Here is a 22,993-nt window from a genome sequence, read left to right as displayed (position 1 = left end):
AGAGATGTACCTACACCCCCCAATGGTTTCTAAGAGGTCATCAAGCCTGGGCATAGGATATGCGTCAGGTTTGGTTACTGCGTTTAGCTTTCTGTAATCTACGCAGAACCTCACACTGCCGTCCGGCTTGTCCACCAAAACTATCGGGGCTGACCAAGCACTAGAAGAAGGTACAATAATCTGATCCTTTAGCATTTCATCCAGTTCCTTCCTAACTTTCTCTACATATGGCCCTGTCACTCTATATGGAGTTACAGATTGAGGGGAAGCATTCCCTGTGTCAATCTTGTGTAACACACCCTTGGCCACACCAGGTTTGCTTGAGAAAACTTCACGATATCTTGTCACTAGTGCTAAAAGACTATTATGTTGTTCAGTGGATAGGGTAGGGCTGATCTGCACATCCTGTGGATTATATTTTTGCTGCCCTCTCCCTTCCCAAAAGGGTAATTCAGGCTCCTCCTTGCCAGCAGCTTTCATGGCAAACAGCACATGGTTGGTCTCTCTGTAATAAGGCTTCAGGGCATTTATATGAACAACTCTCCTGCCTGAACCTTCCTCGTCCTCAATAATATAATTGAGGTCACTCATTTTCTCAACCACTCTGTAAGGACCATCCCATTTAAGTTGTAACTTGTTCCCTTTTATGGGCCTCAGCCTGAGAACATCATCTCCTGGGTTGAACTGACGTTCTCTTGCCTTTCGGTCATACCATTGCTTTTGTTTGGCCTTTTTAGTGGTTAAGTTTTCCACAGCTAAATCCATATTCCGCTTTAGGCAATTCATTAGGGAGTCAATATAAGCTACCACGTTTTGTGGATCATCCTCAAAGCATTGCTCCCAATTTTGCTTGATCAAATCTAGCGGTCCCCTCACTTGCCTTCCAAATAACAATTCAAAGGGACTGAAGCCAGTGCTCTCCTGGGGTACTGATCTATAAGCATAAAGGAGCAGCTGTAACTTTTGGTCCCAGTTATTTGGATTCTCTTGTAAATATGCTCTGATCATTCTTATAAGAGTTCCATTAAATCTTTCTGTTAACCCGTTGCTTTCTGGGTGATAAGGGGAGGTTTCCAGGTGTTTAATCCCACAAATTTGCCATAACCTCTTCATTAGTCTGGATGTAAAAGAGGTTCCTAAATCTGTGATTATCTCAGAAGGAAAACCCATCCTACTCATGTAATTCACTAAGGCTTCTGCTACAGTCTGGGTCTCTATATTACGTAATGGGATCGCTTCTGGATATCTCGTAGCATGGTCTACTATAGTTAAAATAAATCTGTTCCCCCGCTTAGTGGCATTGGGCAATGGACCTATGATATCCACCCCTAGACGTGTAAAAGGAGTTGAAATCACTGGTAATGGGCATAGTTTTGCTCTAGTTTTATCACAGTTAGAGCCCTGTCTCTGACAAATATGGCATCTTTGACAGAAACTCTTAATATGTTTACCCATATCAGGCCAGTAAAAGTTTTGGGCTATTCTTTGTTTGGTCTTGTTGATCCCCATATGAGCTGAGAAAATGTCTGCATGTCCCTTTTCCAGAATCATAGGGCGATATTTCTCAGGCACCACCAACTGTCTCTTAACTTCAGGCCCCCCTTTTGAAATATTATTCAGTTTTTCCCTATACAGTAAACCACCCTTAATAATAAAACGTTCAGGGCACTCAGGTGATAAATCTTTATCAGTCACCTTTGCAAAACAGTCTTTTAAGGTGGGGTCTGCTGTTTGTTCCTTGACAAAGAGGCTTTTCTGAGGTATTTCAACTGAGAATGCCTCAGGTTGTGGTACAAATTTCTCTGGCTCTTGAGAGTCAGTCTCATTACTGGCTTCACTTTGTACTGATTGTGCACGTGTTACCACCAGGGCACTCTTGACATGCTTTGTTAAGTCATTACCAATAAGAAAAGGGGTAGGAATCTCAGAAGACACCCCCACTCTCCACAATCCCTTCCAACCTTGATATTCAATTTTCAAATCAGCTACAGGTAATGAAACTAGTTCTGACCCAATCCCTTTCACAGATAGAGTTTGGTCAGCAATCATACAACTTTGTGGTACTATGTCTGAGTGGCAAATAGAAATTTGAGAACAGGTGTCTCTCAAAGCTGAATAGTCATTTTCAAAGACTTTTATCCTGTCCCCAGCAGATTCCAATAAAGCACCATTGGTCTCTATGTAATAACAGTGGACAACTTCAGCGAGAGGTAGCTCCTTCAATGTATCCAATTCAGAGCTCCTAACTGCCTCTGCCTGGGTTTCCATGACAACAGAGCTATCACTAGAAGAAGCTTGAGGTTTACTCTGAACACAAAATACAGCCTTTGCTTCTTTTACATTAACTTTCTGAGGTGGAATTTCTTTATTTTGCCTTGTATTAAAACATTGTGCAGCAATGTGGCCTTTCTTTTTGCAAATGAAGCAGATTCTCTCCCCCCATGAGCTTTTCCCATCAAATCTTTCAAGTTTCTCTTTTCCCTCCAAAACTTGTTTACTGTGCTGGCCCTGTTCTGAGGGCTTTTCACTAAAATGGCCGCCTACTTTAGTCTGTCTCTGTGCTTGTTCCTTAGAGAACTTTGGGTCCCATGTTTTCCTCACACCTCTCCCCTCATAACAACTAGGACCCCTTATTTGAGAAATAAAATCAGCTATTTGTGCAGCGTTTCTAACATCAGTTGGTTTTCGTTCTTGAACTAAATATTTAAGTTCCCCATGGAGTAAGGAATAAAACTGCTCCAGGCCCACAACATTTTTCAATTCCTGAAAGGTTTTTACATTCTCCTGTTCAAGCCACCGATCTAAACACTTTTCTAAGTTAAAACCAAGTTGGGTATAAGATTCATCTGATCTTTTAGTAAGTTTTCTGAACTTCTGCCTAAGATGTTCTGAATTAATGCCAAACCGATTGTAAACCATTTTTTTGAACTCTGAATAATCTTTACTGAGCTCAACTGGCATATCAGCATACACATCAGCCATTTTTCCACTCAGGAGAGACCTCAAAATTATCATTTTCTCTGTTTCCCTCACAGAAAAATCAGCACAACTTCGTTCAAAGATTTTAAGGAAGTTTTCAGGACAATCCCCCTGTTTATATGTAGGAAATTTCTTCAAATCTGATTTTGATAACTGGCTTGGTTCAGTACCAGAATCTCTGTTGTTGTTGTTGTTTTGGTTCAGTAATTCCAATTTCCTAAGTTCAAAAGCCATTCGCTCTCTCTCCAGAGCAATTCTTTCCCTTTCTATTCTTTCCTCCTTTTCTATTTGTCTCTCTTTTTCTCTTTCCTCTTTTTCTAGGGCCCTTAATCTAAATTCGTGTTCCTGGGCTAATTGAATTTTCTTAATTTCTGATAACTGTTCACCATTAGCTTCTTCCTGCACTGAGGCAACTCTTCCCTCACCATTTGACTCATCCCCAGACCAGTCTGACATTGCTTGGTCTCTTTGTTCACTCACTTCTGCCATTTGACTGTGCGTGAGAGGCATTTTAATCACACAGAAGGCTCTTTTCTATTTTCAAGCCTCTGTTTAAAACGTCACTTTTTCCTTTCCTGTGCTAAGGTCTGACACTCTTCAACAGGGTATACCAACAGATATGGCTAGGCTTGTTACTGTAGTCTCTAATGGCTTCTGCCCCTTCACTGGGCCTCTTGCCAGATTTAGAGCTACTTTAATTTTCTGCCCTTGGCTCTACTTCAAAATCCACCACAGCTTCACCCTCTCTCAGGTTCTGTAGTTCACTAGAGAGATCCCAAATCTTCGCTGCCCTTGGTCTGTCTGTCCCTTCCGAGTTCTCCCAACTCTGGACTCTCAGACCAAGTCACAACAGCCTCCTACTTTGGGTCAATCTCCCTCACAAAATGGACCTTCTAGAGCTCATAAGTCAGTTCCCTCACTCTGAAGTTTAGGTGCCTCTCTACTAGATCTGCTCCCCCCTGGAGACAAATCCTAGAGAGTTACCCACACCCCACTTCAGGTCAGGTGCACCTAACTGAAATCCTTTTGCTCTGGTCACACTAGCCAAGGCTTTTCTGGGCAACTGGGCAACTGGACAACTCGTATCCCACACGCTGGCACCAGTTTTGTCGCGACTGCCACCTCCTCCTACGTCACCACAAGAGATGACAGGTCACGATCCTTCACACACACACAGTACTTCGCTGCCACCAACCACACATAAACCTGACACTTCAGACTATGTATGGATTTTAAAATAAAAATGATGTTTTATTGTATACAAAAATAAAATGTAAATCAATGAATAAAAGAATCACTTGTTATACTATATTTATCAGACCTTCACCCTGCACAGTTCTTGGTTACCTAACACACAGTTACTTAATCACCTAACCTATATCTAACCCTCTCACTCTCTAATTCCCCAACAACAACCTCTTTTCCCTCTTTGCACACCCCCCTTATATACACAAACTCCACCCCTTTAAGACCCACCTCCTGCCCTGCCATAGGCCAGGAAACTCCAGCCTTAGCCAAGACAGGCAGGTGACGTCATGGCACACGTCACAAGGACCTTTAAAAATAATATTTAAAAGTAACTAGAATCAATTATCCATTACACCCAAAGAGTACTTTCAATCCAATGTCATTTTCTTTTTTACATGTAACTTCCTTCTATCATTTTTGTTCCCAAAAGTAATTTGTTAGTAAGAAACTATGTTACTTGTGATTCCTTACTTGCAAGCTCTGAATCAGAAACGTTCATGTAGAAGTAGATGGTGTCGAAGTTAAATAACCCGTAAAGTGTAAGCCATAATGACTGACTAGTGATATATAGTGGGACAATGATTTTGTACTCAGGAGACAACCGATAATGGATGCCATACAGATGCTGTTTACTAGTTCTGAAGAACAGGAAACAATCCATCACTCCCATTTCAGACTTGTAATTATCTCGTGTGTGCAAAACTGACACTTTACAGAAGAGAGGAGAGGGAACAGGATCACCCATTTGAAAAATATTAACGCCCTCCCCCGTCAACTTTCTGTCTTCATCTAAGATAACAAAAGTCTTTGGGAAAAGGTTGCCTCTGCTCCTTGTACATAAATCAGCGTCAAACAAAGCTGTAACCTCCACCAGCAATGAGAGAGCTTGCCACTGAGTGCATTCCTGACTATTGTATTGGACATGGATGGCTGAATGGTCCATGCCACTGGCAGTAGCAGCAGGAAGGTTTTGAGCTGACATTTACTTAAAGACTAAGTGATCTTTTCAATACATTTGGCAGCTCGTGGCATATATTTTCCATCTGTTTTCTTCTCTTGCTCCCCCTCCTGCAAGGAAAAACAATTTATGTTTTTGCCCCTCTCCGCTTCTGGCTGCTCTGCCCTTGGAAAGTCTTTTACATGGCTTTGTTAAAACATATCAGATGCTCTTTCGCTGCTGACTGCAATATTCATCAAGACGACGGTCCTGGAAGGAAACAGCAGCGTTGCTCTTTCCTTCTGTGCCATCGAATGGCAGCCCTACTTTCACCCCGTCTCCACTGAAAAGCTGCATTTAAATAGTCCTTCAGTAATTATAGTCCAACCGCAGTGTTTTTGGGTTTTTTTAAAAAACAAATTTGGAGGAAAAACTAATGTGTGGAAGACTAAGGTGACGTCAGTTTCTAGACCATAAGAGCTTTTCACTGACATATTTCATGACTCTCTTTCATTAATCTCTGGAGGTTGGAACATCAATTCCTCCTTTTTTTCTCCCGAAATGGTTCAGTGCCTTAGTTTTTCACCAGTTCTTCTAATTTAAATAATTTCCCAGGTTACGTAACTTGATAAGCCAATTTGTACTCCTGGAGGATCTTCCAACTGGGAATCTTAAAGTGATTTACAAGCCCAGAAACAGGGTTTAATAAAAGCTGATTATGTGCACTTCAGTGGCTTGGAGCATGGCCTTAGAATGAACTAGGAGCCATGTGCTGGCTAATGGCTTTTCCAATGGTTGGGTGATGAGGGTAGTGGGAGACTCACATGTTTTTTTTCCTTACCATTAAACCCGCACAACTCCCTAGTTCAGTGCGAATAGTCTCCCAGCCCCATTTTAACACCCATTCTGCAAATGAAACAGCAGGAGGTGAAAGCGAAAAGGAGTCAAAATTAGCACCAACACGAGAGATAAGTGCTACATCACTGAACAAAAAAACCCACTATCCTTGCAAGATGCACAGCAATGGGAATTGGTCTAGGAAATAAGAAAGACCCAACCACAGGGGAAGGAACCTCTTTTTGGTTCCTTTGCTCTTCACTACAGTTTGAAGCCCCAAAGTATAAAGCTTTAGTACAAACGTTAACAACTGCCCCATGGGCTGCAAATTTCAGAAAGTAAGCCTGTAAGCCAGAGGCTGAGATCAAGGATGGGCCAAACTGCTGAGTCAATTTATTATTTCTTTATTTATCTCAATTTGTATACTGTACTTCCCCGTTACTGCAAACACTCTCTGGGCAGTTCACACCACATCAAATCGCATTAAACGAACAGTACAACATCTGTCCTGACATAGAAAAACAAATCTAGGGTGTGACCTGTGACATGTGTGGGCCCCATGGAATATTGGGACAGGACCATGGCAGCCATTTACTTCAGACCTGCTCCAGACAACTGTATCTCTGCATGTATGTTGAAGTCCCCCAGAAGCAAAAGTCTTGGGGGACCTGAACATAACAGCAGGGATGTATTCTGTCAATAATGGCAGGGAGTGTATTGGGTCAGGGAGAGGAGAGATACACCAGTCCCTTTCTGTCCAAGGGTCCAGCATGAGATAAAGACACTCCAAACCCAGGCATAACAGGACAGAGATCCTACAGATACTAATGGAACTCAGTGGACTATAGCAACAAAGGCTTCCCACTTTTCTGACCTGCTTCCCTTCCCACTCAGGTTTTAGTTATACATGCCAGGTTGGCTTTAACTCATGTTTTCATTTTCCCAGTGTTAAAATCTGTAACATTTGTAATATTTCTGCATCGGATTGAGAATTTGTTTTTTCTTAATCTACACAGGAGATCTCATACACATTCTTGTGTGTACCTTTTCAAATGCACACATTTTCTTCAAACAAGTCATCAACTGAATAAAGCATTTTTTTTCACATTTACATATATATCTTCTGCACTGATTATTTGATATGTAGGAAGTTTGCATACCTTTTTTCAAAAGGGTCTATTCATCTATATCTTTTTTGGTGATGTGTGAATTTTTGAAATACACAAAAATATTATCATCATCTTGATGCTCAGGATATGGAAATTTGATCATTCAAAGTGAATTAATTAAGAGAAGACCATGGCTACTTCATCAGCAGCATTAGCAGAGAAATGTTTTCATACAAAATAGAGCATTTAAAAAAAATAATGGAAAAGTTTTTTGCATTAAAAGGCATTAAAAAATCCCTTCCATTAATTTTTTGTCAGGAGAAGTCTTGAAATCAGATAAATGCACAGATACACTAAGAATCTCTCCCAGTAACGTGAAAACAATGATTTTTCCCCCCAAAGATTTCCATCCCTAAACCACTTTAGTGTTTCATGGGAGACTTACAGAGCAATCCTATAAATGTCTAATCAGAATAAAATTGAGTTCAATGAGGCTTACTCCCATACAATTAAGGAGTGGAGGTTTGCTGCCTGAATAATACTTGCTGTGAAAGTCAACTACGTATTCAGAATTCAGTAGAAGTGGTCTATTACTGTTTTGTGAATTACACAAACTTCAGAGCGAAGCCTTCTTCACAAAACTTTAGCAGGCTGGGCAAACTTTTTCACATGTTCCTTAGCTCTTTAAATGTCAAGCAAATATATATTACAAGAGCTATTACTAGATTTGGTCTTCAGCCAGCAAGTATAAGAACAAGTTATGTAAATCAAAATTTTATAGATTGCACCTATTACCACTTTCTTTGATTCCTCGCATGCTGTTCTTTTATGCTGAAATTGCAATGGGCCTGGTGACTGGTCAAGGAAAATCATTCGTGCATGACCAGAACTGGATGCAAGATGAAGTGGGGAAGTTATGTTTTTATATTGATAAGCACTGCAGTCTGAGTGCTGGGAAAATGTAATCTCCCTGCTACGTAAGGACCAATCAGAGCAATGAAAATCTGGAACTCATGCAATACCTAACTATTCCTCTTTTAAAAATAATACCTACAAATCTCACTGAGCAATGAGGCAAACTGATCGAAATTAATGTCCCAATAATTTTAAAGGAAAGCAAAGAAAAGGGAGCTCCATATATAACCACCCCATAGAGCTTAAAGCACTCTTTGGGAGGTTTAAAATTTAATGATGCAGGCTACCCATTGCCCTCTCCACGTGGACTAGGTACTCCTCAACTTACTGACCTTGGAAGGATGGAAAGCTGAGTGAACCCTGAGATGGCTACCTGAGCCCACCAGGATCGAACTCAGGTCATGAGCAGGGTTTTGACTGCAGTACTGCTGTTTAACCACTGTGGCACGAGGGATGCAAGTCCGTATCTTTTTCTGGCATTGAAACGCGTGCGTTTAGTCGTTTAGTCGTGTCTGACTCTTCGTGACCCCATGCACCAGAGCACGCCAGGCCCTCCTGTCTTCTACTGCCTCCCGGAGTTGTGTCAGGTTCATGTTGGTTGCTTCGCAGACACTGTCCAGCCATCTCATCCTCGGTCGTCCCCTTCTCCTCTTGCCGTCACACCTTCCTAACATCAGGGTTTTTTCCAAGGACTCTTTTCTTCTCATGAGATGGCCAAAGTACTGGAGCCTCAGCTTCAGGATCTGTCCTTCCAGTGAGCACTCAGGGTTGATTTCCTTTAGAACTGATAGGTTTGTTCTCCTTGCAGTCCAGGGGATTCTCAAGAGCCTCCTCCAGCACCACAATTCAAAGGCATCAATTCTTCGGCGGTCAGCTTTCTTTATGGTCCAGCTCTCACTTCCACACATCACGACAGGAAAAACCATAGCTTTGACTATTCGGACTTTTGTTGGCAAGGTGATGTCTCTGCTTTTCAAGATGCTGTCAAGATTTGTCATCGCTTTCCTCCCAAGAAGAAGGCGTCTTTTAATTTCGGGGCTGCTGTCTCCATCTGCAGTGATCATGGAGCCCAGGAAGATAAAATTTGACACTACCTCCATATCTTCCCCTTCTATTTCCCAGGAGGTGATGGGACCAGTGGCCATGATCTTAGGTTTTTTGATGTTGAGTTTCAGACCGTTTTTTGCACTCTCCTCTTTCACTCTCATTACAAGGTTCTTTAATTCCTCCTCACTTTCTGCCATCAGAGTGGTATCATCTGCATATCGGAGGTTGTTGATATTTCTTCCGGCAATCTTAATTCCGGCTTGGGCTTCTTCCAGTCCAGCCTTCCGCCTGATGTATTCTGCATACAAGTTAAATAAGCTGGGGGACAGTATAAAGCCTTGCTGTACTCCTTTCCCAATTTTGAACAACTCAGTTGTTCCATGACCAGTTCTGACTGTTGCTTCCTGTCCCACATATAGGTTTCTCAGGAGACAGATAAAGTGGTCAGGCACTCCCATTTCTTTAAGAACTTGCCATAGTTTGCTGTGGTCCACACAGTCAAAGGCTTTCGCATAGTCAATGAAGCAGAAGTAGATATTTTTCTGGAACTCTCTGGCTTTCTCCATAATCCAGCGCAAGTTAGCAATTTGGTCTCGAGTTCCTCTGCCTCTTCGGAATCCAGCTTGTACTTCTGGGAGTTCTCGGTCCACATACTGCTGAAGCCTACCTTGGAGGATTTTGAGCATAACCTTGCTAGCGTGTGAAATGAGTGCAATTGTGCGGTAGTTGGAGCATTCTTTGGCACAGCCTTTCTTTGGGATTGGGATGTAGACTGATCTTTTCCAATCCTCTGGCCACTGTTGAGTTTTCCAAACTTGCTGGCATATTGAATGTAGCACCTTAACAGCATCATCTTTCAAGATTTTAAATAGTTCAACTGGAATGCCATCACCTCCACTGGCCTTGTTGTTAGCCAGGCTTTCTAAGGCCCACTTGACTTCGCTCTCCAGGATATCTGGCTCAAGGTCAGCAACTACATTGTCTGGGTTGTCCGGGATATCCAAATCTTTCTGATATAATTCCTCTGTGTATTCTTGCCACCTCTTCTTGACGTCTTCTGCTTCTGTTAGGTCCCTCCCATTTTTGTCTTTTATCATGTTCATCTTTGCGCAAAATGTTCCTCTAATATCTCCAATTTTCCTGAACAGATCTCTGGTCTTTCCTTTTCTGTTATCTTCCTCTATTTCTTTGCATTGTTCATTTAAGAAGGCCCTCTTGTCTCTCCTTGCTATTCTTTGGAAGTCTGCATTCAAGTTTCTGTAACTTTCCCTATCTCCCTTGCATTTTGCTTCCCTTCTCCTCTCTGCTATTTCTAAGGCCTCGTTGGACAGCCACTTTGCTTTCTTGCATTTCCTTTTCTTTGGAATGGTTTTTTGTTGCTGCCTCCTGGACAATGTTACGAGCCTCTATCCAAAGTTCTTCAGGCACTCTGTCCACCAAATCTAGTTCCTTAAATCTGTTCTTTACTTCCACTGTGTATTCATAAGGGATTTGGTTTAGATTATACCTGAGTGGCCCAGTGGTTTTTCCTACTCTCTTCAGTCTAAGCTTAAATTTTGCTATGAGAAGCTGATGATCAGAACCGCAGTCAGCTCCAGGTCTTGTTTTTGCTGACTGTACAGAGCTTCTCCATCTTTGGCTGCAGAGAATATAATCAATCTGATTTCGATATTGCCTATCTGGTGATTTCCATGTATAGAGTCGCCTCTTGTGTTGTTGGAAAAGAGTGTTTGTGATGACCAGCTTATTCTCTTGACAAAACTCTATTAGCCTTTGTCCTGCTTTGTTCTGAACTCCAAGGCCAAACTTCCCTGTTGTTCCTTTTATCTCTTGGCTCCCTACTTTAGCATTCCAGTCCCCTAGAATGAGAAGGACATCTTTCTTTGGTGTCAGTTCTAGAAGGTGTTGTAAATCTTCACAGAATTGTTCAATTTCAGTCTCCTCAGCAATGGTGGTTGGTGCATAAACTTGGATTATTGTGATGTTGAATGGTCTGCCTTGGATTCGTATTGACATCATTCTATCATTTTTGAGATTGTATCCCATTACAGCTTTTCCCACTCTTTTGTTGACTATGAGGGCTACTCCATTCCTTCTACGGGATTCTTGCCCACAGTAGTAGATATGATAATCATCTGAGCTGAATTCGCCCATTCCTGTCCATTTTAGTTCACTGATGCCCAGGATGTCAATGTTTATTCTTGCCATCTCCTGTTTGACCACCTCCAGCTTCCCAAGGTTCATAGATCTTACATTCCAGGTTCCTATGCAGTATTTTTCTTTACAGCATTGGACTTTCCTTTCACTTCCAGGCACGTCCACAGCTGAGCGTCCTTTCGGCTTTGGCCCAACCACTTCATTAGCTCTGGAGCTACTTGTACTTGTCCTCCACTCTTCCCCAGTAGCATGTTGGACGCCTTCCGACCTGAGGGGCCCATCTTCCAGCGTCATATCTTTTAGCCTTTTGTTTCTGATCATGGGGCGTTCTTGGCAAAGATACTGGAGTGGCTTGCCATTTCCTACTCCAGGTGGATTGCATTTAGTCGGAACTCTCCACTATGTCCTGTCCGTCTTGGGTGTCCCTGCACGGCATAGCCCATAGCTTCTCTGAGTTACTCAAGCCCCTTCGCCACGACAAGGCAGCAATCCATGAAGGAGGGCATTGAAATACGTCTTTGGAAACACCTTTCAAATTCCTACCCATCTCCATATCTCTTTTAAAAAATAAATTGAGGACACCCATGAACATGTTCGTTCATTTCACCAGGGTTACTAGGATTTATTCAGATGGTCCCCACCTGCCTGAACTTGTTCCTTTATTGTTTTGGTGTGCCTCTTCCTTGTCTCCTCACCCCCATGATCTACAAACATTGTTATTCTAACCTATACTACATTCTGGCCTTTAAGTAGGAGTGGCCTAGTATTTTGTGCTTTTTTTTTAAACACATCTAAACATACAGGAGATCATCAGCTGAACGATCACACCAGTAAGCAAGTATGCAGATAGGAAGCCAAAGGAGCATCTCATGTCACCACACAGGCTTACATAACAAAAGGCAGATTCCCATCTTTCTTGTGGGACAGAAAGGGCTGAGAGACATTTCTAGGGATAGGAACATCTCTCAGGCCTTGATTATACAGGCAAAAGAAGCATGATTTAAATCGCATTTACTTTCAAATGATGTTTAAAAGAGTGTCTCCATTACAAAACACAAGTCTGGATTACTTTGCCAAAGAAGTATGTTTTATAGGTGGAACACAAGCTGAAATACTGTTCTGCTAGAGGAGAGGTCTCCAAAGTACAGCCCGCAGGCCACACCCAGCCCATCTTGCCTTTTTATCTCTGTGTGTGCATGTGTGCATACGTGGGACAGGAGAGTGTGCATGCGTGTGTATGTGCACATTCCTTTGGCCCTCAAAAATATGTAAAATATATTATGCTGCCCTCACTGTGAAAAGTTTGGAGATCCCTGTGCTAGAGGGCTGTTTAAAATAGTACACTTGTGAAATGATCTGTTTTATTCATTTTTGCATAGGTCCACCCCTGGCAGTGCAAACTGTACCTTGGGATAACCAGAAGAGTAGTAGGAGAAGAGGCAGTAGGAGAGGCGGCAGGATGGAGGGAAGAAGTCCTGGCAAACTTGTTTGTAAACAGCTGGGCTGCTTCTGTTGCTTTAAAAATGCTTTTGCTCATCTCCAGGAGACAGAGAGAAAGGAAGGACTTGAACAGCAGGCAACAACAATGGCCGGTTGCTGCATTTTGGGGCGTTTCTGCCCAGGAAACTTTTGCGCAGCTTTTAATGTGTGCTAGGTCCACATAGGGAGGGACGGAGGGTGGGTAGCCATGTAGGCAGAGGGGAATGGGAGTTGGGGGTGAAACCTCATCCCTTTGGTGAGCTCCAGCTGCCAAGAATCATCCACCACTTTGGAGCAAAGGAGGGGGAAAGGGGAAGCCAAGCACTTTCCCCGGGCTCCTCAGGTAGGAGGAGTATGAATGCAGACATGTGTGGAGAGAGAAAGAGAGACTGAAGGGGAGGACTGCAGGGAGAGAAAGGGAGAGAGAGAAGCACATCCCAACCAGAAGACACCCTAGGATGCACCTCATTCCTACCATAAAGGCAGGCAGTAGGGAAGTGAAGGATGAGGAAGCTGATTGGAGAGACAAGGATTTACTACTGACCTGTCTCTATGCTTGCTTTTTTTGGGGGGGGGGGGGAGAGACCCAAACACACAACCCCACACAGGAACAGCTGTCGTCGGCCATCTCCCAGGTGAAAATGCAAACAGTGTTTCAAACAGCCACATAATTTAAAATTGAATCCATTTAGAATGGAGCTTATTGCAGGGCAAATGTAAATAAGCCTTCAGCCTCAATGCTGTTGTGCATGTAACAGATGTTGTCTCTTCTTTCTTTCTTTCTTTCTTTTTCTTTCTTTCTTTCTTTCTTTCTTTCTCTCTTTCTTTCTTTCTTTCTTTCTTTCTTTCTTTCTTTCTTTCCTTCTTTCTTTCTTTCTTTCTTTCTTTCTTTCTTTCTTTCTTTCTTTCTTTCTTTCTTTCTTTCTTTCTTTCTTTCTGTCTGTCTGTCTGTCTGTCTGTCTGTCTGTCTGTCTGTCTGTCCTTCTTTAATACCAGGTTGTGAGACCTGGGGAAGCAGACTGCATGGAAATCTACCTGTGTTTTGCACTCTTCCTAATGTGCACATTTTTGTAGCACACCTTTTTTGTACCCGTTTTCTCTATTGACTGAAGTTTCTTTGTGTATATTTTGCAAACATTTACAACTTGAGTTATCCACATTTGATTTGAAAGGGGAGAATTGGCTGTGAAATGTTTCCTTCTAATGGTCAAATGTTGCATTTGCCAACAGTTGCACAAACAATGTTTTGTAAAACCTGAAGGAAAGAAAAAAAATGCCCTGGTGAATGCAAATTCTTTCCCCATCCTTAGACATTTCCTTCTTGAATTTATTCCTGCCGCCATAAAACAGATTCTTCTAAATCTGAAGACGTGTAATTCAAATTAGGAATGCAAATCCCTACTTATTTCATCCTTTCAGACAAGGAATTGCCTAGTTATTTCCTCCCTGACCAGCAAAAGGAAGAGATATTTTCTGGCAGTCTCCACTCAATGCAAACTTCATAACTTGAGGAAACAGCATAACATGTAAAATACTCTAACAGCTACTGCTTTACTTCATGGATTCCCAAATATCTGAAGCAACAGATAGGTTCTTTGAATCTTTTTTAAACCATTGGGGTCCCCAAGAGGGTTGCAAAGTGTTTTCTGGTGGTGGTGGTGGTGGTGGGGTTGTCACCATGGCTCATGATGTACAACCCAACATGGCATGGTGCAAAGGCATGGGCAAACCCCAACAGTACTGCTCCAGAGCGGAGGGCGCAGGGCTCGAGCCTTATGAACCAGCTTAAGAAACAAAATTGTAATGAATAAGTTAATTGCTTGGTGGAATATCTTGGGGAAGCACTGGATGTATGATACTTTGATTTTTCTTTTTATTTCTTTTAAAATTTAATTTAATGTATATTATTGTATGCAAAAATAATTTAAAAAATGTTTTCAAAGGGAGAGCAGCCAGCATTTCCCCAAAGGACCCATCCCTGCCACCCCCTCCCCCATGTTCTCACTGAACTCTCCCTTTCTAGTTTTCTTTCCCCTCCCCCCCTTTTTTCCTTTTCTACTGGCCTGGGAAGGAAGAACAAGGAGGAAAGGGAAAGGAAAGGAAAGCGTTTTGGCGGTGCTGCTGCTACTGCTTCAGTCGCTCTTCTGCAGCTAGTTGGAGCCGGGAGAAAGAAGGTGGAGAGTGGCACTGTTTGTGGCCTGTCCCTCTTAAAGGCCACCCATGATGGTAAGGTCTGGTCCTTTGGGCTGTTATCAGAGAGGCAGCAGTGTTGGAGGCAGCGACAGCAGGAGTTGTCTGGGAAGTATTGGATAGTTTGTGTTGGGAGAGTGGGCGGTGGTAGCACCTGCTGCTGGAAACATCAGACCTACAGGGATGGTCCCAAATTATTTTTATAGGAAGATGTGCCAAATCTAACAACAACAACAAAAACAACCAATGTTGGGGTGAGAGGTTGCAGGTTACTTGGCTATTATAAAAACGGGGTGCAACTCAAAAAAGGTTGGAAACATTGTTTCAAACAATCAGTTCCTCCTTCTGTGCTTGCTAATGGAGCTTGAAGATCTGTCCGTCTTACAATGTCAAGATAGATTAGATAAATGAGGACAAAGAATTCAGCAAGTATTCTTTTCAACCTTAATTAAAATCTGTCAAGTTGCACTTATGGAGAAAAAGAGGGATAACAGATGCAGTTGTTACGATGTGGCTTTTCACTATATATTAGTTTCTTTCCCTTATGGTTTCAGCACAACGTACTGCATGACCCTTCCACAGCACTCTTGCTCTTCCCTCCTCCTTTGCTCTTATGACTTGCTCCACATTGGTGTGATGTGTGCCACTCCACTGTTGGATTGTGAACAGAATTGACTGGTGAAGCCATTCCCACAGCAGCAGAGCTTCCCCTCATTGATCCTTTTAGTACTGTATATTCACTGACACTAAGCTAAATATTGTTGTAAGTCACCTTGGGTCCTTTTAAAGGAGCAAGGCGAGTTTGAATTATTTTAAACAAACAAACAACTTCTTTATGCACACACTGGCCAAGAGAAGAGAGGGAAGGGATTGTGATAATTAATGATAATGCTATGCTTCCCTTCCATGTTAATATCATGTCATCACAGCATCAGAAAAGGCGTACAATAAATCAAACCTATTATGATATTAGAACGTTACACTGGGGTCTTGAGTTATGTGTCCAGAGTTCATTGTGTTTTTCATGTCATTTTACTGCTCTCTCATACTGACAGCACACACAGTTCATGCCAAGAATATAGAATGATAGTAGACTTGAAATGTATGGTATATTGAGATTAAGCAGAAAATAGCAGAATTTGTCTGTTGTGTGATGAAGTCATTGCTCTGAAATAAAAGTTGCAAAACATCTGGGCATACTGAAGGTACAAGTGAGGAGATGAATGGGAAGAGGGCATCTCTTCCTACACATGGTGACACCTGCTACGGTCACATGCAAAAGAAACTAAACACACCCACCAGAATACAAAGGAAGAGTGTGATAGGAAACCAAATATCCCCCAGATTCTTTTTATGTGAAGAAGACAGTGCACCCTCTTTTAATTCTATGGTTTTATGTATCAGGACATAATAAAATCACCTGGTCTTTAGCAGGTCTGAAAATTAAATAAATACAACCTCAGTTGAACAACAGCACATGACATATTACACCTTATTGGGATTTATGTAACGAAAAGTAAAGCCAAAATGGAGAAGCCATGTGTGAAAAGCTAAGTACCGTACACCCTTACTGCTTCCATAGGAATTAAGAGACTAAGTAGCAGGCAGGTGCCGCTAACCAAATGCCCTTGAGTAATTGTTCATCTGAAAGTGTTCCCACCTCTATAGTTGCTGGCGTTTTTCAGTTGTGGGTTAACACAGTGTCAAGAGGAAACACATCAGCAATGATCGTAAAGAAGTAATTGTGATTATTCACAAGTGTAAAATGTTCAAGACACTTGCCAATCTTCCCAGGAGTGGATGCCCAAGCAAATTCAACCTGAGGTCAGACTGCGCAATGCTCAGAGACATTGCAAAAAATCCAAGAGTTACAACTCAGACTCTACAGGCTTCAGTTAGCATGTCAAATGTTAAAGTTAATGACAGTTCAATTAGAAAAAGACTGAACAAATATGGTTGGTTTGGAAGGGTTGCCAGGAGAAAGCCTCTTCTCTCTAAAAAGAACATGGCAGCATGGTTTAGGTTTGCAGAGTTGCATCTAGACAAACCACAATACTTCTGGAACCAAACTGGAGATGTTTGTCCATAATGCACAGTGCCATGTTTGGCAAAAACCAAACACAGCACATCAGCACAAACACCTCATACCAACTGCCAAGCCTGGTGGTGGAGGGGTGCTGATTTGAGCTTGTTTTGCAGCCACAGGAACTGGGCACTTTCAGTCACTGAGTTGAACTCCTCTGTATACCAAAGTATTCTAGAGTCAAATGTGAGGCCATATGTCAAATAACTAATGCTTGGCTAAAATTGGGCCATGCAACAGGACAATGATTCCAAGCCCACCAGCAAATCAACAACAGAAGGCCTGAAAAAGAAAAAAAATCAAGGTGTTGCAATGGCCCAGTCAAAGTCCAGATCTCAATATAATTGAAATGTTGTGATGGGACCTTCAGAGAGCTCTGCATTAAAAAAAAATGCTCGCAAACTTCAATGAACAGAAGCAACATTGTGAAGAAGAGGGGACCAACATTCCTCCACCACGATGTGAGAAACTGATGAAGTCATGCAGAAAATGATGACTTCAAGTTATTGTCACTAAATGTGTTTCCACAAGCCATTGAACTATCAAGTGTACTTCGTTTTTCATAAATGTCTTCTCCATTTCAGCTTAATTTTTGTAAACAAAATCAAAGCATAGTATAATATGTCATGTGGTATTGTTCATCTGAGGTTGTATTTATCTAATGTTTATTTATTTTATTTTTATTTATTATTAGACTTTTACCCTGCCCCCCCCCCAGACATTCTCTCCTCGGTGTGGCTTATATGGATAAAACACAACAATATGACTAATAGAGAAATTATCTAAGACACAGTTTTAGCACTTATTTCTAAACAGCATATTACCAAGATGTCATAACTCAAGGAAGAAAAATAATGTTCAGACCTCCTAAGGACCAGATTACTTTTATTATATCCTGATACGCAAAAACATGATTCAAAGAGGGGATACTTTCTTTTTCACATGACTTTACTACAAATTAGTTTGTCATACTGCTTCTTGCCAATTAAAAACTGGCATAAAAAAAGATGGAGCAAAATTATTTACACTGAAACACAGAAGTATACTACGTGTTTTCCAAAACAGAAAGAAAAATACTCAAAATATTTTACAAGACATAAGTGTAATAAATCCCTCATTGTCTCCACCAAGTAGTCGTAGTAGTGTATTGTCTTCAGTTATGTTTCTCGACTTGAAGCATCGATAGAGAGTTAAGGCAAGTTGAGTTTGACCTGACCCTTATTTAAGCAGAACTCAGAGTCAGAGCATCTCCATTTTCTAATTTTAAGCTGATTTATTAATATTCAGATCATTGAACAAAGAAACAAAGAAAAAGAGGCAATATTATTGTGAAGGACAGTTGAAGCACAGTGAGCTGTCCTCAACAATCAAAGTAGTTAAAGAGGAAAAAGGGAGCTGTAGAACAGAGGTGCCAATGGAAAAGGAAACCCCGATAGAAGAGATGAAAGGGAAGGTAGAAATCTCCCTAGTGGAGGAAGGAGAGGAAGGAAAAAGGGAGGAGCAAAAGCTGTCAGTTTGGGAGGAGAGTATAAATGTCCAAGGGGAGAGGAGGTTCGTTAGCTGGTTGGAAGACGAGGGAATACGGAGGAAGGAAGGGAGAGTTAAACTGGAGATGGATTATGAGAAAGCGCGGGGACTCTTAAAGGACTTTATGAACCTAAAGGTTGGAGTTGTATTGCCAGACCCAGAGCCAAAGAGAGAAGGAGAGACAGAGTATGAGACTCAGGAGTGGACCGTCGTCGTCTTTCCATGGGGCCTGGGACAAGGCAAGAAGGTAATAAGACCTGATTCTACATTCAACAGACCACCTAAAGAAGGAGACTGGGCGAGACACCCATGCTGCGGCACCATCTGTGTGGTGAGGAGCCCCTCTATGGAAACTCTCTGACAACAAGCATTTTGGCCCAGCACCCCAATGAGTTAACCAGACTTTTCCAGAGAGTTGGCCTCACCTAGTTATCAGACATATCATGGCCCATTACCAGACATATCATGTTTTGATCCAGTAGAAATAGTTGTTGAGAAATTAAGAGTTAATAAAATCAAAGTTGAAAATATGACTGACAAACCTCTGTCGTTATTTCCCACAAAAAGCGAGGAACAGCCTCACATTTCAAACGAACCCGATCACAATTGTCTAACTAACCAATGCAGTTAAGAATAATTCTACAGGTACCCTTAATACCCTATAGGTTCGTTAAGGAGGTGTTTTCTCCCTTCATGATCACAGATTAAGCACTAACCAAAGGAATGAACTAGCCAAGTTTCCCCAAGCAAAACAAGCAGAGATTCCCTGAAGTGGACAGAATGCCAATTCCTCTCTTTTTCTGCATGATGAAAAAAAGTGGGAGGATCTTGAGCTGTAGTCTGTTGCAGGGCTGTACCATGAATTTATGTCACACTCATAAGGTATGTAGCTTATTCATGTAGCTTTCTGATTACACATTTATTATTGATTGAATGTGGCTGATAACTCAAGCAAAAAGCTGGCATTTGAAGGACATGCATGGGACTGCCCTGCCGACTTCTGAGAAGAAGAATAGTGGCTTCAACCAGCAGGGCATTCGAGTGCTGTGTTTGGAGTATATTATATTTTCATTGGCAGCTGTCAAATGTGAGAGGATGGCTTTTATTCACAGGCTCACACACAAGACACACAATGTGAACATTCGTTTTTGCTCCATTTTGTATATGTAAAACTGTTACACAGTTAGCTTACTGTCAACACATAATGTTGGCTTAAATACATAGTGACACTTCAAAAATGTTCCTAGAATGAATAAAAAATGTGCTGTCTGTTTCAATACACACTCCTAATCATTCCTTTTCATTTCATGCATCTCTCCCCAGCCCCCTACCTCCCATAGCTGATTCTGCCTGTTATTAATTTACTTCACCAGTCTATGGAAATTTCTTTTCGTGTTAGCTGTTTTGTGCTTTGGGGCCTAACCATTTAATTTTGAGTGTGTGGGCAAAAGCATGCATTGTGCAAGAAAATATAAGAGAAAATGCATGGGTGAAATACACAAATGTGTCAACCACTTTTTAACACCCAAACAAAACTGAAGTTTAAGAAAGTTAATAGAAAGAAATCATATAAAAATGAATGACGATGATGATGATGATGACAACGATGACAATAATGATGATGAAGAAGCAATACTAGTATTTCGAAGAAAGCATGGCAACATGAAGAAATGAAGCAAGGAAGAACATAACGACAGACCAGCGCACCCTGGAGACCAAATGTTCCTTACCTCCCTTGCCACTGAGCAGAGGAAGGTAGCAGTATTTCATCAAGAACAAGTGAGGATTTATAACCCTAGTCACAGATTGGGAAAACTATTATTATTATTATTATTATTATTATTATTATTATTATTATTATTATTATTATTATTATTATTATTATTATTATTATTATTATTATTATTATTATTATTATTATTATTATTATTATTATTATTCCAGGGATAGGACAGGACACTGAGGAAATTCAAGCAGTGAAAAGATACTCAGGAAGTATTCGGCAGTTGTTCATAATCATCATCTTGGAGACAAGTGGCAAACAAGGTGCTGCAGGGTTCTGTCCACTGCTGGAGAGCTTTTGCCGTTAGAAAGCTCTTCCTTATTTTAGCTGAAATCTAATTTGAAACCACTGGTTTATGTTCTGCTCTCTGGAACTCAGCAGAAAACAAGCTTGCTCTGTCTGCCATCTGGCCACCATTCAGATACTTGAAGATAGTTATCATATCACATCACAATTGCTGGATAGTCTAGTATTCTAGCCTATACCACCCCATCCAATCCTTTCATATCTCATATCAATATTCTCATCATCTTTCTTCTCTGTATTAATCACACACAGTTGCCTCACCTGTTTCTTACAAGGCTTGGATTCCAGGTCCTTTACCATAGTAATTGCTTGCTAATATTCCTTTTCAACCATGGCCTTCCAAACTGGACCTAGGTTTCCAGGTGAGTTTAAACCAATGCAGAACAGAGTGGCACACCGATATGGACACCATGTTTATGTTGATACAGCCTAAATTTCCATTCATTTTTTTTCTTCTCCTACATCACAGTGTTGATTCATGTTTAGCTTGTGGTCTACTAAACCCTCTGGATCATTTTCAGCCTATTTTGCTGCATGTAATTTTTTTACCTGCCTAAAAATAGAACTTCAAATTTCTTCCTATTGAACCTAATTATCTTTGTTTTGGGCCACTTCTCTAATCTGTTAAGGTCGCCTTGAATCCTGATTCTATATAACAAACCTTCTCACCTTGGTATCATGCACAAAAGCGATGTGCATCCCCTGTACTCTTTCACCCTGTCATTGATACAGATGTTGAACAATACTGGGCCCAAAGCAGAGCTCCACAGCATCCCACTTATCACTGATCTCCAAGTTGGTGAAGAACACTGAGCACATTTCAAGTATCAATCTGCTGTAAATCCATCTAACAGTAGCATCATCTAAACCAGGGGTGTCCAACCTTTCACCTTCCCTGGGCCACATTAGAAGATGAAAATTTGGTTTGGGACGCACATACATTTGGTTTGGGCCGCATGGGGGGGCAGCCCTAGCCGTCCTCCGCAGCCCTGCTCCAAGCGCGCTTACCGGCAGCTGCAATCTCAGACAGCAGAGGCTGCCAGCTTCAACTCTGGCAGCTTTATGGGGCCGAGAAGGGGTCCACTTATTGACGGGGATGGCACAATGCAGTCACGCGGCCCCCCTGTCCCCTCCCCTCCCCCTCCTTCCTTCCTTCCCTCTCTCCCCCTCTACTGTTGTGACATGCCCCGGCCACATTCCGGCCACAAGCGCCGGCAGTGTAACTTGAAACTTCGGAATTTCTTTAAAAATAAAAAATTGCACTGGGCCGCATTACGAGCTGACCTGGGCCACATGCGGCCCTCAGGCTGCAGGTTGGACAAGCCTGATCTAAACCCTTGCTTTACTAGCCTCTACACAAGATGACCATCTGTTAGCGATGTCTTAGCTATAGATTTCTCATTGTACTACATGATCCTTGGAACACCTTCTAACTAATATATTCCATGATCCCATGAAGACAGGAAAAAGGAATGGGTGGCTAAAACTAGAGAATTCTAGAACAGTGAATAAAAAATTTGAACCTGAAGGTGTAGTAAAAGCAGAAGTAGGAGAAATTGGTGCATGGAGGATCCCAATCAAGAAGCTGGTTTGAGCGACAGCAGGCAACAGTGAACAAATGAGGAACTGAATATGTGCTAGGCTTGGTTGGCTGTCAAAAGCAATATGCATTAAGATGGTGTAGCCACCAGAAAAAATAGCATTTTCTCCTTGCATATCAGCTTCTTCTCTATCCCTAGAATTGCAAGAAGGAGAGACAGATAGGGAGAAAAGAACTACATCTGGAACAGAAGTTAATCCATATTAACTGGGATGCTACTATCAAAAAAGTCCATAGGCATGCACATTGTTCTTCATTGTTCAGTAAGCATCCTTGCAACTACTGCCCAGGAAAAGGGACAGTCATAGTTTTTTGAGCCAGGGTGGCGTACTATACTGTATAGAGTGTTGGACAATGATGCAAGAGATCTGGGTTCGGTTCCTTATGGAGCCATTGAAACTCACTATATGTGACAATGGTAAACCTCTCCTTCAATATCTCACATACCTTGAAAACCCTCTTGGGGTTACAGTAAGCTGGAAATGCACTTGACCACACATAACAACATGGCTTCCTACGATTTTGATGGGCAATTTTAAACATGGGCATTTTTAAAAACTGAAGAAGGCAATTCTAAAATTTCTTCCCCAAAATACTCCAGCCAGCTTTTTAAGTATCCATATGTTGCTCAGACCTATGGTTATCTTCATCCTTTGCCGACCAGGTCACAGGTTCACTGCCAGCATATCTAGCTCAAGAGACACTTGCCCCAAAATAATTTCCTGTTTAGGTCGTCCAGGACCATTAATAGGCAGGGATGAGGCAGAAGGTTGTGCAGTGTATTCTAATCCCCTGC

At 41.7% G+C, this 22,993-nt stretch overlaps 1 protein-coding gene and 1 long non-coding RNA gene across 9 annotated transcripts in view; one reads left to right on the top strand and one right to left on the bottom strand.

Moving 5' to 3' along the window:
- Positions 1-19,746, top strand: part of LOC144586049 (uncharacterized) — a 55,283-nt gene extending 35,537 nt beyond the window's left edge. The window contains exon 2 of the long non-coding RNA XR_013540753.1: positions 18,664-19,746. This is a non-coding gene — a long non-coding RNA (uncharacterized LOC144586049). The remainder of the gene's footprint in view (positions 1-18,663) is intronic.
- TSPAN4 (tetraspanin 4) overlaps positions 1-22,993 on the bottom strand; it is a 744,385-nt gene that overhangs the window by 55,714 nt on the left and 665,678 nt on the right. The gene's annotated exons all lie outside the window — the stretch shown is intronic.

The sequence above is a fragment of the Pogona vitticeps genome, chromosome 1, assembly GCF_051106095.1.
Source record: "Pogona vitticeps strain Pit_001003342236 chromosome 1, PviZW2.1, whole genome shotgun sequence".
Lineage (NCBI taxonomy): Eukaryota > Metazoa > Chordata > Lepidosauria > Squamata > Agamidae > Pogona > Pogona vitticeps.
This window is presented reverse-complemented; position numbering and strand designations above follow the sequence as displayed.